The following is a 14033-nucleotide window of genomic DNA, read 5'->3' on the forward strand; positions in this document are numbered from 1 at the left end:
GAGCAATTATTTTGATGTTGTGTTTTCCTTTTGGAAGGTACCTTAAAAGTACACTTGGCCAGCTTTTCACCTCTGGCCAATCCTGCTCTTAAATATCTGAATCCTAGTGTCTTAAATGTCTCCAGATCTGGGCCAAATGGAGATATTGAACACATACCGGGTGCCAGGTTCATTGCATATATTATCTTACTTAATCTTTACAATAACTCTGCAAGAAAGGTTTTAGAATCCTCCTTTCACCCATAAGAACCAGACCCTCAGAGGGTACCAGCAATCTGCTTACAGTCATATATAGCTCATGAGGAACAGAGCTGTTATTCAAATTCAGAACTCACACTGCTGTTTGCCTGTACATCAAACTGTTTTCCCCCAAATACCTTTGTTGGTGATGCCTTCTCTATTGTCTAATAGCCTTTTAAGCCAGGGAATCTCTTATGAGCAGTGTAAACAGATTTCTGCCCCTGGATTCTATTTCTCAGTTTCCACTAGTCACAATCCTAACCCTCTTCCAAATCTTTTGTACATTCCCTTTCTCCTCTATCAGCCTTCCTTGCACCTGCATATCAGCATGATCTCTGCTTTCTGGGAATTCTCCTTACTCCATTCTTGGCTTTTATGGCGCTTATCACTTTATTTTACCAAGGTTCTTTGTATTTTTGAGTGATATACTTTAATCATTGATTTTTAGTAGGAAGGAGAAAAGAAAGGGCAAATTTATTGCACACTTTTTGTCTCCTTTAATCCCCTGAATAATCCACTGAGTAGTTTTTATCTGCCATTTTACATATGAAGAAACTGGACACACAGCAGGCTGAAGAGGTGGGATGATTTGCAAACACGGATTTGCAAGGACGTCAAATTGGAATTACAGATCGTTCTCTCCACACCCCGCCCCCTCAGACTAGCACTTCGCAAAGGCGTCCATTAAAATGGTTCGTGAAATAAATTAATGGATGGGCGGATGAATGAATGAGTATTTAAAGGCTGGTTTATAAAAGAAATTTAGTAAAAAATGACATAAAAGAGCTGAAGTTCCGCTTGAAATATAGATTCCTTGTACACTTGGGGTTTGGTGGCTGCAGAAAATCACAAACGTTCGGATTAAAAAAGAAAGGGCTCCCTTAACGTTGAGACAACTAAAGTGTGACTTTGCGAAGAGGTCTACAACGCCTGTGATTCCGGGACAGACGCGCAAACTACAAAGCTCCCTCCTTCGGAAAGCTCTGGAACACCGGCACATTCTGTTCCCAAACTCGGGCCTCTGGGGGAGGGCAGCGCCTGTCCCTTTAAGAATCTGGTCGAAGTCCTTTTCCTTGCTCTGCCCCGCCTCCCCGCGATACCGGCGCGGTCTGGACGCCCACCTCTTTCTGCTTGTGAGGCGGCACTATGGGTTCGGACGCCCATCCGTCACAGAGGCGCCACCTCTGATTGGCTGTTACGCTTCGGGCCGGGAGGCGGGGCGGGAAGGCCGGAGAAACTAGTTTGTTGGCGGCGCCTCGGCGGTACCGCGGCGGGCGCATTCGGGGCCGTGGGCAGCCGGTCAGGGGAGGCGGCGCAGCGGCTGCAGAGCTCGTGCGGACGGCCAGGGGTCTCTGAGCACGGCGGGCGGCAGCGCCCGGAGCGGTGAGTGCCTGGGCTGGACTGAGCCAGGCTGGGGGCGCCGTCCTCTGGCCGGCTTGCGTCCGCGCTCCGGCCACCGCACCGGGGACTTGTCACCTCCCCCGGGCTGGACCCGGTTCGTGGAGTCCTGGGCAAAGTGAGCCTCCTCAAGGCCGTGAGTTCTGGGAGGAGCGCAGAGGGACTGGGGTCCCGGAGCTGCCCCGGCTACCGCGTGTCTTGGGGCCACTGGGGTAGGGGACAATGTGGGGGGAGGGCGGCAGCACTTAGCCACCCCAACCCCTAGCCCGGAGTCCTCCCGTCGCGTCTGTGCCTGGGGACTCCGCGAGGGTATTTGCTAAGAGCCCTGGGCGAGGGAATGAATTGTTTTGCAAATGGATGTTGCGCACGGGAGCTGCTACTTTTCCCCCTGGGAGCGGTTGATTCATTGAGTCCACACACTCTCTTTTTAAAAAATTACTATTGATCCTGGAAAACGGAGGTTGCTTGTCTTCGAGGATATGAGCGGCAGAGCTCTGCGCCCTGGCGGAGCGAAGTCCCCGTTCACTTGGGCCCTGCCTGGTGCCCTGCGAGGACAAGAATTGAAATGTTGGGTCTACTCCAGCCGGGTCCTGGAGCCTGCTACCCTTTTGCCCCAGGCCTTGTATGCCCCACTAGACAAGAGTCCTGTATCTCTGTGCGTTTCACGAGAAGGGAGAAATGGGTAATAGTCCCAAAGTCACACCCACCTGTCCAGCTGGGTGGTGGCCAACCTGGCAGCTCCAGAGCAAGTATATAGTCTGATTCCTCTTCCCGCATCTTGACCTGGCCCCGGGATTCCTCCCGTTCCCCCCCCCCCCTTCCTTTTCTCCTTCATAGTTGTTTTAGCAGCTTTGCCTTTGGGGAATTGTGTTCCCAGGGGCACCAGACTCCTTTTTTGTGTGTGTGCTGCTGCTTCAGCCACCCCAAAGTTCACTCCCACTGTCTTTGAGGTAAGAAGAATTTCCATAAAGACCTGGTCAAAGGAAGTGGGTGGTCAGCCCAGGCCCCTTCCCTTTAATCTGGGTTCTTGAGTCCTGCTGAGCTCCCAGTGCGCTCTCTCCCTTGGGGAAGGCTCACTGGGCTCTGGTGCTCCCTGGTGAGTCAGGGCAAAGTGTGTCAGGTGTTTGGGTCCTTTGGTTTCACTCTGGCATGGCAGTGGGTCAGGGAAGGAGGGAAGTTGCCTATGGCACAAGGACCAGACTGTGACTTGAGACTCAGGCCTTTGGTATCCTGGGACTCTGTCTCCCCTTTCATAGGTGGAACTGATGCTCAGTGGGCCTATGTGTGCCCTTAGGATTTCTGGGTGATGTTGGGAAAGCATTGCAGCTGGGGGCTGGGAGGAGTAGGACACAGGGTCCTCCCCACCCTTAGAGTTGGTCTTTCTAAGACCTGGAGTCCTGAGTTTCCAAGCTGTGCCTGTGGAGCCTGACAGAATTATCTTTTCCCAGGCCCCACAAATATTTCGATTTTGATTAATTTGTTAGGAAGTGACTCCAGGGAGGTCATTAAGGAGAGTAGACAGAAATGGAAGAGTAAACCTTCTTCCTGGGTCTCAGGCTGCTGCTGAATTTATGTGTGTGGTGTAGAGACAAGAGCTGTGGGCAAGTTGCACGCTCCACATTGGAGGCAGCTTCTGTAGCCTGATGTCCTTAATGGCATCTTAAACCTGTGGGCACCCAGTGTTGGGAAAGGAGACCAGGAAGAAAAGAAAGAAATTACCCTGTGCCAGACTGTACAGTCTGCAGTGAAAACAGGCCTGGTTCTTCCCAGTATAGAAAGAGTGAGTGTGTAATTTAGTGAGTGGTCTTAGTCATTCATTCCTTCATTTATTATTTCATTCATTGTTTCAGACTTGACCGGGGACCCTGCTTTTAGGGACCTCCTAGATGAGAGGGTGCTGGCATGTGGATCAGGCGCCCTGACTATCAGAGTACAGAGAACCTCAGTGATTAATAAAGGCAGCAAGGGAAGCTGAGGGGACACTGAGGAAGAGTGCAGGTGGCAAAGGTGTCCTGGAGAGAGGATGCCTGGTCTAAGATAGAAAAGGCATGCCTCAGCCCAGATTCTCCTCTCCTGCTACCCACCCACATTTCTCCCAGAGCCAGTTCAGGTTGATGTCAAGTTAGGGCACAGGTGAGGTCAGAGAGAATGCAAGTGAGAGGTGATGGAGAGGTTCTTCTCAGCTGTGGTGGTCTGCTCTGCACTGGCAGTAGTCCACTCACAGGAAACTGGGTGGCTTCTGAATGCGAGGGGTCCTGACAGAACCCACCCCATTGTCCCTAAAGACCAGCCCATGGCCTGACCCCTTAGTCCTTCTGTAACATAGGGTAGTGGGGGTGTAGCCTGGCCAGAGTGGGCTGTCAGAGCTGGGACAAGCAAATAGAGTGTCTAGACAAATGAACTGACTGACTGAGATAGTGGTTTTCGTCTAATGTGGTAAATTTCCTAATTGAATTGCCTGCTCAGGGCTGTCGAAACATTTTCCCCAAACCAGGAACACTTAGTTTGGACAAGTGGAAGGAGTGGCAGGAAGAGGGAGAGCTTACGTATCCGCAGCTTTTAGTCACACCATCCCAGCAGGACTTAATCAGTCTACATCTGTCCCCTGGTGATTGCAGCCACCTTTCTGCAGGTTTCAGCCCCTTTTCTGGACCACCTCCCCTGGGCAGCACCAGCTCCATTACTAGTTCTAAAGGTAGCAAAAGCTGATACCAGTGGCTTTAAGCCATTGCCTCACCACACTGACTTCAGGTCCCTCAAGGGCCATTAGGAGGTAGGAGTTTGGGGAATTAGAGGGACAGAGAATGGCTTCAGGGATGGGCAAGCTCTCCGTAAGCCCCTCAGTACAGTATCAGTGGAAGGAGTGCAAGCTGTGGACCCAGACTGGGGCTCCATGCTGCTGGGTGTCTGTGACTGAATTCTGTAACCTCGCTGGGCCTTACTGGTCTCTCCTGGGATATCCTAAAGATTAATAGTGTCACCGTGTAGACTCCTCTAGAATCTTCTGGCACCAAGTGGACATTGGTCATAGCCAGCTTCCTTTTCCCCTCACCCCATTCCCTGGGCACAGACTGAGGCTGGGTGCTGGCTTGCAGCCCTTTCTTGGGCCTCAGCCGCCTCCCTGCTCCTTCCAACCCCTGTCTCAGTGCCCTTTCGGATGATAAAGGGTAGACAGACACATGTGGCTTATTGACCTGTTTTTAAAAGTGACAGCTCCGTGGTCTCAGAAATCCAATTTAGTTGGGAAATTGCACAGTGTTTTCTGCAAATGCATAAAGGTCTACCCAATCTTTCTTCCCCTGCTGAGGCTCCCTTGGGCTATCCCTGTTTCAGCGACTAAGGCCTGAAAACTAGCTCCACCTCTTCATCCTGCCGTTGGGTCCCTCAGACCTAGAACCTGTTGGCAGAAAGAGCACTAAAGTGGTGGGAGTCCCACCTGTCCTGCCCCTCCTGGCTGTGTGTCTCTGCAGGCCCCCTTACCTTTGTGAGCTTCAGTTTGCCTTTCTACAAAAATGGGCATTGCTCTTCCATGTAGTGTTTCTGTTAAATGTTTTCCTGTGATATCTCAAAGGTTCCTGCAAGCTCTGATGTCAAGCAGCTTTACACAGCTTGGGGTGTTGGCTCAGCCCTCACAGGTAGGAAGAATTTGAGAAGCGGCAAGTGGAGTGCAGAGGAGCCATGTTAGAAAACAGGAGCTGAGTGGATTCTGGTTCCATCTCTGCCTCTGATACATACTGTGGGCTTTGGGGTTACTCTCCCTCTCTGGACCCTCCTTTTCCCTGTCTAGGATGATTCTAGTAGAATGAGAGGAGTGCAGTAGCTAAGCTCCTTGTTTCCTCATCTTGACGACTGGAGATGGATTGGGTTTTCCCAGTATCTCCAGAGGGATAGGGCTCTTCTTCCAACCTCCCTTGGTTCCCTGCCCACTCCTTCAGAGTTTGGGGCCTGCATATGCCCGTGGGTGAGGGGACTGGGGAAGCCAGAAGACTGGGTCAGGAAGTACCAGTCTGGGCCCAGGGGGAGCAAGCATGGGCTCAAAGGAAGATGCCATGTGGGTGACTCACTTTGCTCACCGTCACTGACTGGTCCTGGGGAGGGAGCTGGGCAGCAAATAGAGGAGCCCCTGCTCTGTAACAGATGGGATGAGACCTTGCCTGTGGGGTTTCCCCTGGGCACAGAACCAGAGCCACCAGAGATAGTCAGAGTGTCCCTTTGAACAACAGGGATTGTGAGGAGATGAGGGGGACAGAAGGAGGAGGCTGAGTGCCAGCCTTTGCCCAGGAGGCACCTGCAAGACCTGTTGGATGGCTCCTCCCACTGAGCATGGCCGTGGGAGAGCTGTGGCTGCTGCCCGCCTGAGGACCACATTCACCTTGTGCGTCACTCTCTCCACCTCCACAAGATCAACGCCTTTGCCTGGCAGCTGTGTGGAAGTAGGGTACAGAGATAGGAGGGACAGAAACAAAGAAGCCTTGCATGTTCTCTGCCTATTCCTGTTGAACCCCCAAGGAGGGTCTGACTGCACCTCAATCTCGGCCAAACAGAATTAATTTCCTAATTAAGATAAGAGAAGCATTCCTAGTCCAAACCTCAAGATGAATTGTCTGCCAGGTTTGCAGTTGGCCAGGTTGATTTGTCTGGGTAGAAGTGAGGGCCAGGAGTCTTTTTCTAAAACACCATGACAGTGCATCCAGCGTCCAGAGTGTACATTCTGCTTCACCAGAGCTGGGCCTGTGAGTCCTTGGTCAGCAAGTCCCTTGACCTGTGAATGCCTCTGTTGTGAATCAACAGTCTCAGAAATAAGGGAGAAGGGTATCACAGGCAGTGAGTATCTTGGCACAGTGCTGGGGTGTGAGTGGCATGTGGGGAGTCTGCCTCAGTTTGCACATTGGAGAGTAAGATCATTGTTGGTCTCTATTCCATTATGTCCAATGAGTATTTTTTGCCGTCAGTTCTCTGCCAGGCTCTGGAATTCAGCAGAAAACAAGATGAGGCCCCACCCTTCTGGGACTCCTGTCCAACTGAGGGAGACAGATAACAGACCATATAAATGCAGCTGTAGGAAGGGCTTGTGGGGGCGTGGACAGGGAGGTGAGAGAGAAAGGATCAAGGGGCGGAGGAGCCACGTGGGTGAATGGAGGGGGTCAAGGAAGGCCTCTGTGGGGTGGTGGTGTGTGAGCCAGCCATGAGAAGATCTGAGAGAGTGTCAAGACTGGGATGGCACAGGCTGGAGAGGGGCGTGAACGAGGCACCAGGGAAGGCTGCAACCATGACGTCGTATGGTCTTCTGATGCATAGGGAGACTAAGGAAAATATTGTGCTTTTAAGTTATCTTATTTTTTTTAATTAGCACACCAATAGATTCTTTTTATAAATGAACAATAGAGGGGGGAAATAACAAAACGTGGTATGAAACTATGTCCCTCTCCCTGGTATATATTCACAGATATAGATTATGTATGGATTTTGATTTTTCCATTATTTGGATCCTACTCAGTACTCTACAACTTCTATCACTCAGTGTGTGGAGAAACTTTTACCCTTTTCATGGGCACATAATATTCTGCACTGTGACCAGACCACTATCTTTCATCCCTTTGTCTCCTAAAGAGATACTTTTGGGTCATGCCTGATTTTCCTCATTACAAGCAATGAAGTCTTGAACATCCTTGACTGTGCATCTTTATGAAAAAGTGAGACTGTTAATTTCCATCATTAAAGTCAGATGCCTTGCAGATAAACTTAGTTTTATTTCTCCACATTTTCACCCATCCTTGATATTATTCACATATTCAGTTTTAGTTAACATGATGAAGCAAATCTCATTCCTTTAAAAAGAAAAAATTTGATCCAGTGTATTCAGGCTTTCTCTTTTGATTCTAATCCGCCTCTGTTTTTCCAAAGGATCAACATTTAGCCAGGGCTAGTTCTGCCTCCTATTGGTCTCCTGGCCTCAGCTGGGGATTGAGCAGAGCTTGTGGCCCTGTGTATGCATCTGTGAAATGAGGCCCTTTAATCCCTGTCCAGCCCTGCCCCCTGCTAGCTGCTGTGCCCGGTGCATGGGAAAACATTCCTGGAAATTCATTTTATGCTCAGAAGCTCTGCAAACACAAGGAGGCATGGCTTTTACTAGTGAGGGCCAAATATCTGAAGGCTGAAACATTTGAGTGAATTCAGGGTTTCTAAACAAGAGTGTATCCCAGAGTTGGCCTGGGATGACTTTGCCTATGGTAAGCGGAGATGGCTTTAGGTGAGATGCAAAGAAATTCACCTGTCCTGAGAAAAGTTTGGCTCGGCTCCAGAGCACCTCTCAGAGGCCTGGCCAGTCGGGGAGTTGCCTCCTGTCCCACCTGTAGCAATGAAGAAATGAGCTAGCAGGACAGAGAAAGTTCCCTCACCACTCCATGAAAAGGCTCCAAAAGTTGGCCACCACAGACCTGTTAATAGAGATCAAAGGCTGCAGCTCCAAAACTTTGTTAATTTCCATGTATATTACTTTGGGGGTCTTTGTCTGTATTCCTGTAACAGAAAGCTTCAAAACAAGCAGAAGATTTACCAAAAGGCTCTTGTACTTGATTTGGAGACAGAAGCGGGCCAGGGAAAAGCTATGGAGACTAAAGGAGAAAGAGAAGCCGATCTTGAATGGTGGAAACCAGGCCCTTGACAGAGGAGTCAAGGGATGGTGGGGCCACAGCCAGGGCCCCCAGGGGAATTCATTACTGCCTAGTGGCACTCATCAGGCTCTTCTGTCATTTCCCAAGTGGTCTTGCCTCCCACCCTTGGAGAAGCAACATCCAGTTTGGCTGCAATTCCCCTGCTGCCCTGGGGATGATCAGGACTGAGCCCCAGAGGAGGCTCCTGTTATCCCAGGCAGCCGGACCTGGTTGAGACAGGCATGGTGGGGGAGGTGAGAGGGCAGCCAAGGGGACAGTGGGGCTCCCAAAGGCCTCTCGAAGGGAGGCCTCCTCATGTGTAATTTGTCTAGTAAGGAGAGGGAGGGCTGAAGGGCACTTTTGCTTTATTGGCCACCCCTTGATTCTGAAGACTGAGTGTTTAAGGAAGTGAGGAAGCGTCTCACTCTGGAGATGCCCTGGAGGTGGGGGCACCAGTGGGCCACTTCTGTCCTGGGCACCGCTTGCAGGCAGGTGTTTCACTGAGTTGGAGAGAGGTTGGATGGCCAGGTTTGCTTTTAGGCACTGGGACTCACTGGGATATCTGCATTGCAGGAAATTGCAGTTGCTATTTTTACCATTTCGTCCAGGACTTTTTAGTGGAAGGTACAATTACATGCAAAATTTCAGGGTTTGCCTGGCCAGCTTAGCCCTCGGAGCTGGCCATGGGCCAAGGCAGGTCCCCCTACAGAGTGGTCACTTGGTGTGTAAAGCAAGATATCTTTGCATATGGACTCACAGCTACCTTGTTGCTGGACGGCATCCTAAGCAGTTTCCAGTGCCCACAGTTTCTTCTAGGCCAAAAAGAGGACTTTGCTGGGGTTGGCCTAGATAATTGCCCATGAACACCTCATAATTGGCTGCACATGCAATGGTGAGGCCAGCTTGGTGAAGCCATGTTGTTCCTAACAGTCCAGGAAGTTGGAACTTTATTAAATGAAATTATTGAGAACCCATGCTACCCACTGTGCTAAATGCCAGAGCTAAATAAGACAGCCTCCACTCTCAAACCTCACACAATTGAAGAATGCAGAACACTTCACGTTTTCTCAGAACCTTTTAGATGAGCACCTGATATGCTTTTAATACATATACATTGTGGCTAGAGGCCAAGTGGGCCTGCACAGTAGTCCCCCCTTATCTGCACTTGGACTTTCATGGTTTCAATTATCCGGGGTGAACTGCAGTATGATACTATTAAATGCAAAATTCCAAAAATAAATAATAACTTTTAAATAATTTTTGTTACAATATATCTTACAATAGTTCTATTTTATTGGTTATTATTGACTTCTTTCTGTGCCTTATTTTTAAATTGAACTTTTATCATATGTTGTGTGTATAGGGAAGAACATAGTATCTCTAGTGTTCAGTACTCTTTAAGGTTCTGGGCACCTGTTGGAGGTTGTGGGATATGTCCTCCAAGGATAACGGGGGCTCTGTATTAGTTTCTATGGCAACATGGCAAGTCACCACAAGTTGAGCAGCTTAACATATTTATTAGTGCATGGTTCTGCAGGCCGGGAGTCTGGGTTAGCTCAACTAGGTTCTCTGCTTCAAGTTTCACAAGTCCAAAATGAAGGTGTCAGGTGGATGGGCTCTCCTCCTGAGCTCTGGGGAGATCCTGTGTCTGAGCTCTTTCTGGTTGTTGGCAGAATTGGGTTCTGGGTAGTCTTAGGGCTGAGTTCCCTCCATGCCACCTGCCCCTTCCATCTTCAGCCCTGCAGAGGGACTTCAAATCCTGTTCTGCTTCGAAAACCTGACTTTCAGTCTGTGACCAGCAGGAGAAAATTGCTTTTAAAGGGCTCATGGACTAGGTCATACTCACACAAATAGTCCCCCTCTCTTCAGGTCACCTGATTGGTAACATCATTAATTACATCTGGAGCAAAGATTCATTTCATTTGCAAATCCCTTTCCTGTATGGAGCAACATGTTCACAGGAATAAGACCCCAGGTGGAGATCAGGAGTCATCTAGGAGTTCCACTGGCAGGATACATCAGCCACACCAGCATTAATAACAGGAGCTCTCATGAATTGAGTGAACTTTACGTTGCCCCTTGTGCTTAACTCTTGATGTCTTGTCTCTCAGTTAATTTTTAGGACAGTACCTTGAGCTAGGGGTAGTTACAAAAGCCCCCGATATCCTTGGAGGACATATCCCACAACCTTCAACAGGTGCCCAGAACCTTAAAGAGTACTTATCACTAGAGATACTATGTTCTTCCCTATACACACAACATATGATAAAAGTTCAATTTAAAAATAAGGCACAGATGGGCTGGGATTGTGGCTCAGCGGTAGAGTGCTCGCCTAGCGCACGGTACCTGGGTTCAATTCTCAGCACCACATAAAAATAAAGGCATTGTGTTGTTCCATCTATAAAAAGATATTCTTTCTCTCTCTCTCTCTCTCTCTCTCTAAAAAAAAATAAGGCACAGAAAGAAATCAACAATAACCAATAAAATAGAAGTATTATAAGTTATATTGTAACAAAAGTTATTTAAAACTTATTGTTTATTTATATCATCTTTTTTCCAGATGAGAAAACTGAGACTCAGACTATAAGTAACACAGGCTGTTTTTACAGGTGCTAGCATTTGAAACCAGAGACACTTCATAGCCAGCCATTCTGCTAGGCTAGTTAGGATTAGTTTCTCCAATTTGCTTTGTGTGATTTACGGACCACTATCCAGAACAGGGTTGAGGGTGGCTTTTCCCCATCTAGCATTTAAAATGTTTACATATGAAACATGTCAATCATACTTCAAATGGCAGACTCTGGGGACCTTTTATGTGGGTTTAACAGATCTCTGGATCATTTTCATTTTTTACTCCAGTAAATGTTGTGGTTAATCCACTTTCCATTCCACTGAATTTATTGAGCATCTAATGTGTCAATCTAATGTGAACATCTAATATGACATAGAATATGTCCTCGCTCGAGGAGTTGCAAATATAGATAGGGGCACAATACACAGCAACATGAAGAACTGAAGAATGCTGACCAGCAGTAGGAGAAATGTGACAATACTGCATGCAGCAAAGAAACAGAGGGAGTTAGAATGGTAATTCCAGGAGAGAAGACAGTGGTGCTTTATTATTTACCACATCCTTGGCACTTGTAGGCCTGGCATATTGTAGGTACCTAGGAATTAATCATTGCATTAATTTTTTTGAGCATCTGCTATGTACAAGGCCCTGTACTGATGAACAAATGTGAAGACCAGAGTGCGTGACCTGATAAGGATTATGGAGGAAGAGGGGCTAGGGTGGGCAGTGGAGCTAGAACAGAGGCAACAGATTGAATGAGGTTCAGATGCCAAGCCTCCTATCAGGCTTTTGAGCAGGAGGGTGGTCAACAAGTAACCATCTGGTACTGTATTAGTGGAAGAGGGGAGACGTGGGGACAGGGGCTCTGGGCTAACCCAGTCTGCAGCAATAAAGGTAGGACCAGAAAAGAAAACATAATGCACAGATCCATCATGGAAGGTTTAATGGAACTTGATGGCTCAGCGATATGTTAAAAGTGTACATGAGCAAGTGACTATTTATGGATACCCATGTATTTGCTATAAATATACATACATATGTAATTTCAAGAGACCTAGAATCATCAACTGCAATGCCCGAGCTCAGCAGCCCATGCATGGTGTACTTTTGCTGCCCAAGGCCCTGCCCTCTGCAAACCACCAAGTATTGTTGTTTTGGAGGAGATCAAGGTGGTCCATGGGATAGGAAGCCTTCTGCTAGTGAAGGGAGGAACAGAGCAGGGCAAGTGTTTTAGTAGGTGATGGCCACCTGTGGGTTAGAAGGTGCTGGATCCCCTGGCAGCTGGCTATGTGGTAGTACAAACTGGGGGAGGGGGAAATGGAGGGCCCCATACAGGTCCCCACACTTCTACACAAGTTTCTTGCTCTAAGTTCTTAAAAGAAGGCATGATTAATGTGGAGATTAAGAAAGTTCTGCCATGCAGCGTCCTCAAAGTGAGATTGAGGGTTCACAGGTCAAAACTATTTTCACAGTAATTCTAAGATGATGCTTGCCTTGTTCACTCATTCTCTTCTGGGTGCATAACTCTGTACTAGTGTTTTCCAAATGACCCATGTACTGTGTTACAAAATCATGCCTGGGTGAACGATCCATTCAAAGTGCAGGACAGGCCAGTGGAGGAGAATGTCAGAGTACAAAAGTTCATAGACAGAGGTTCAGATTCCACATTGCAACAAGCCTTAAAGAAGCTACCACATGTCAGGTCTTAGTGTAGTATATCACAGAAGTGTGTCCACAGTGATCCAAAAGACTCTTAAAATCTTCTGCCTTGTCCAGCCACAGGAGACTGGGCTTCATAACCTGTAATCAAACCAACTCAGCAGGTCAAGTACAAAAGCAGGTAGGAGAATCCAGCTACTATTGTCAATAGTTTTTTTTTTTTTTTAATTAATTTATAAAAAACAACTCTTATTTATGCTAAGATGTTATCATTTGAATCTGGAATGTCCCCCAAAGTCTGATGTGTTGACGGCTTGGTCCCCAGTGGATTATTGGAAGGTAGTGGAAATTTACACACTAAAATTTACACACAAAGTAGGACCTAGTGGAAGAGGTGGGTCACTGGGGGCATGCCTTCAAGGTGGATATTTTGTCTCCAGACACTGCCCTTCTTCCTGCCCACCATGGGATGAGCAGCTTTCCCCCACCACATGCTCCCTGCCTATTTCTTGCCATAGGCCCAGAAACAGCAGAGCCAACTAACCATAAACTGAAACCATGAGCTCTAATCTTTACTTCTTTAAGTTGTTTTTCTTAGCTATTATGTCACGGCCATGGACAGCTGACTAAAACAACATATAATGGGTTGATCCTTTCTTCCTTCTTCCTTCTAGGGGTGGAACCATGGGTCTGTGTATGCTAGACAAGGGCTCTACCTGATCACCCCCCAGCCCTATTTTTATTTTTTAATTAACATATACATTTTTCTCAGTTTTAATTTTGAATATGGTAAATCTCAATAGACAAAACCACATAAACAAAAGCACCTGGGGGTCCTCAATCATTTTTACATTATAAAGAGATCCTAATTAAGCAATCTAAGAGTGACTATGTTCCTGTAAGTCCCTGCAAAGCTGGCACCAGGCGTCAGGCTCTGTGTTGAGTTGTGTATATCCAGTTCCCCTATTTAGTTGTTCAGCAGTCCTTTATGGTTGGTGTAGTTTTCATGTCCATTTTACAGATGAGAAAACTGAAGCCCTGAGAATGTAAATGTGGGGCCCAGGTCTCAGCACGGAAGTGGGAGTGCTGGGACGCTGGGGGTCCCGGATTGACATGGCCTTGAGCACTGACTCCAACTAAACCATGGATGTGTGCAGGTCACTTATCTTCTGGGCACCTGAGTTTGCACATCTGTACTATCGGGCCAGTGATGCCTTGCAAAGAGGTTGAGAGGACCCAGTGAAAGTACCTGTAAGGTTCCCGGCACAGAGGCTCTGCCCTCCTGCTTACTCTGTGCTCTCCTCATGGGGAGAGGAGGAGCTGTACCATTTGCACCAGCACAGCTAGGGAGGAACAGAGCTTCTGGAGACGGGAGGAGCTCTACTGCTAACAACTGCTGGTGCTTTACTCTTGTTTTTTCCCTGCTCTCTGATTTGTTCGTTTTTCTCCAGGCCGCTCATTGAAAGTGATATCTAGGTCAGCGTGCTTTTAACGGTTCCATCTGTGGCACT

At 48.0% G+C, this 14033-nt stretch overlaps 1 protein-coding gene across 3 annotated transcripts in view; it reads left to right on the forward strand.

Moving 5' to 3' along the window:
• The first annotated feature begins 1471 nt into the window (after positions 1 to 1471).
• Positions 1472 to 14033, forward strand: part of Klhl25 (kelch like family member 25) — a 32930-nt gene continuing 20368 nt past the window's right edge. Inside the window, exon 1 of one of the 3 annotated variants that reach the window (XM_015493101.2) lies at positions 1472 to 1623. The gene's annotated coding sequence lies outside the window, so the exon portion shown is untranslated. The other 2 variants (XM_048790292.1, XM_015493100.2) reach the window with 2 other exon arrangements.

This window comes from Marmota marmota, unplaced genomic scaffold (genome assembly GCF_001458135.2).
Source record: "Marmota marmota marmota unplaced genomic scaffold, marMar, whole genome shotgun sequence".
Taxonomy (NCBI): Eukaryota; Metazoa; Chordata; class Mammalia; order Rodentia; family Sciuridae; genus Marmota; species Marmota marmota.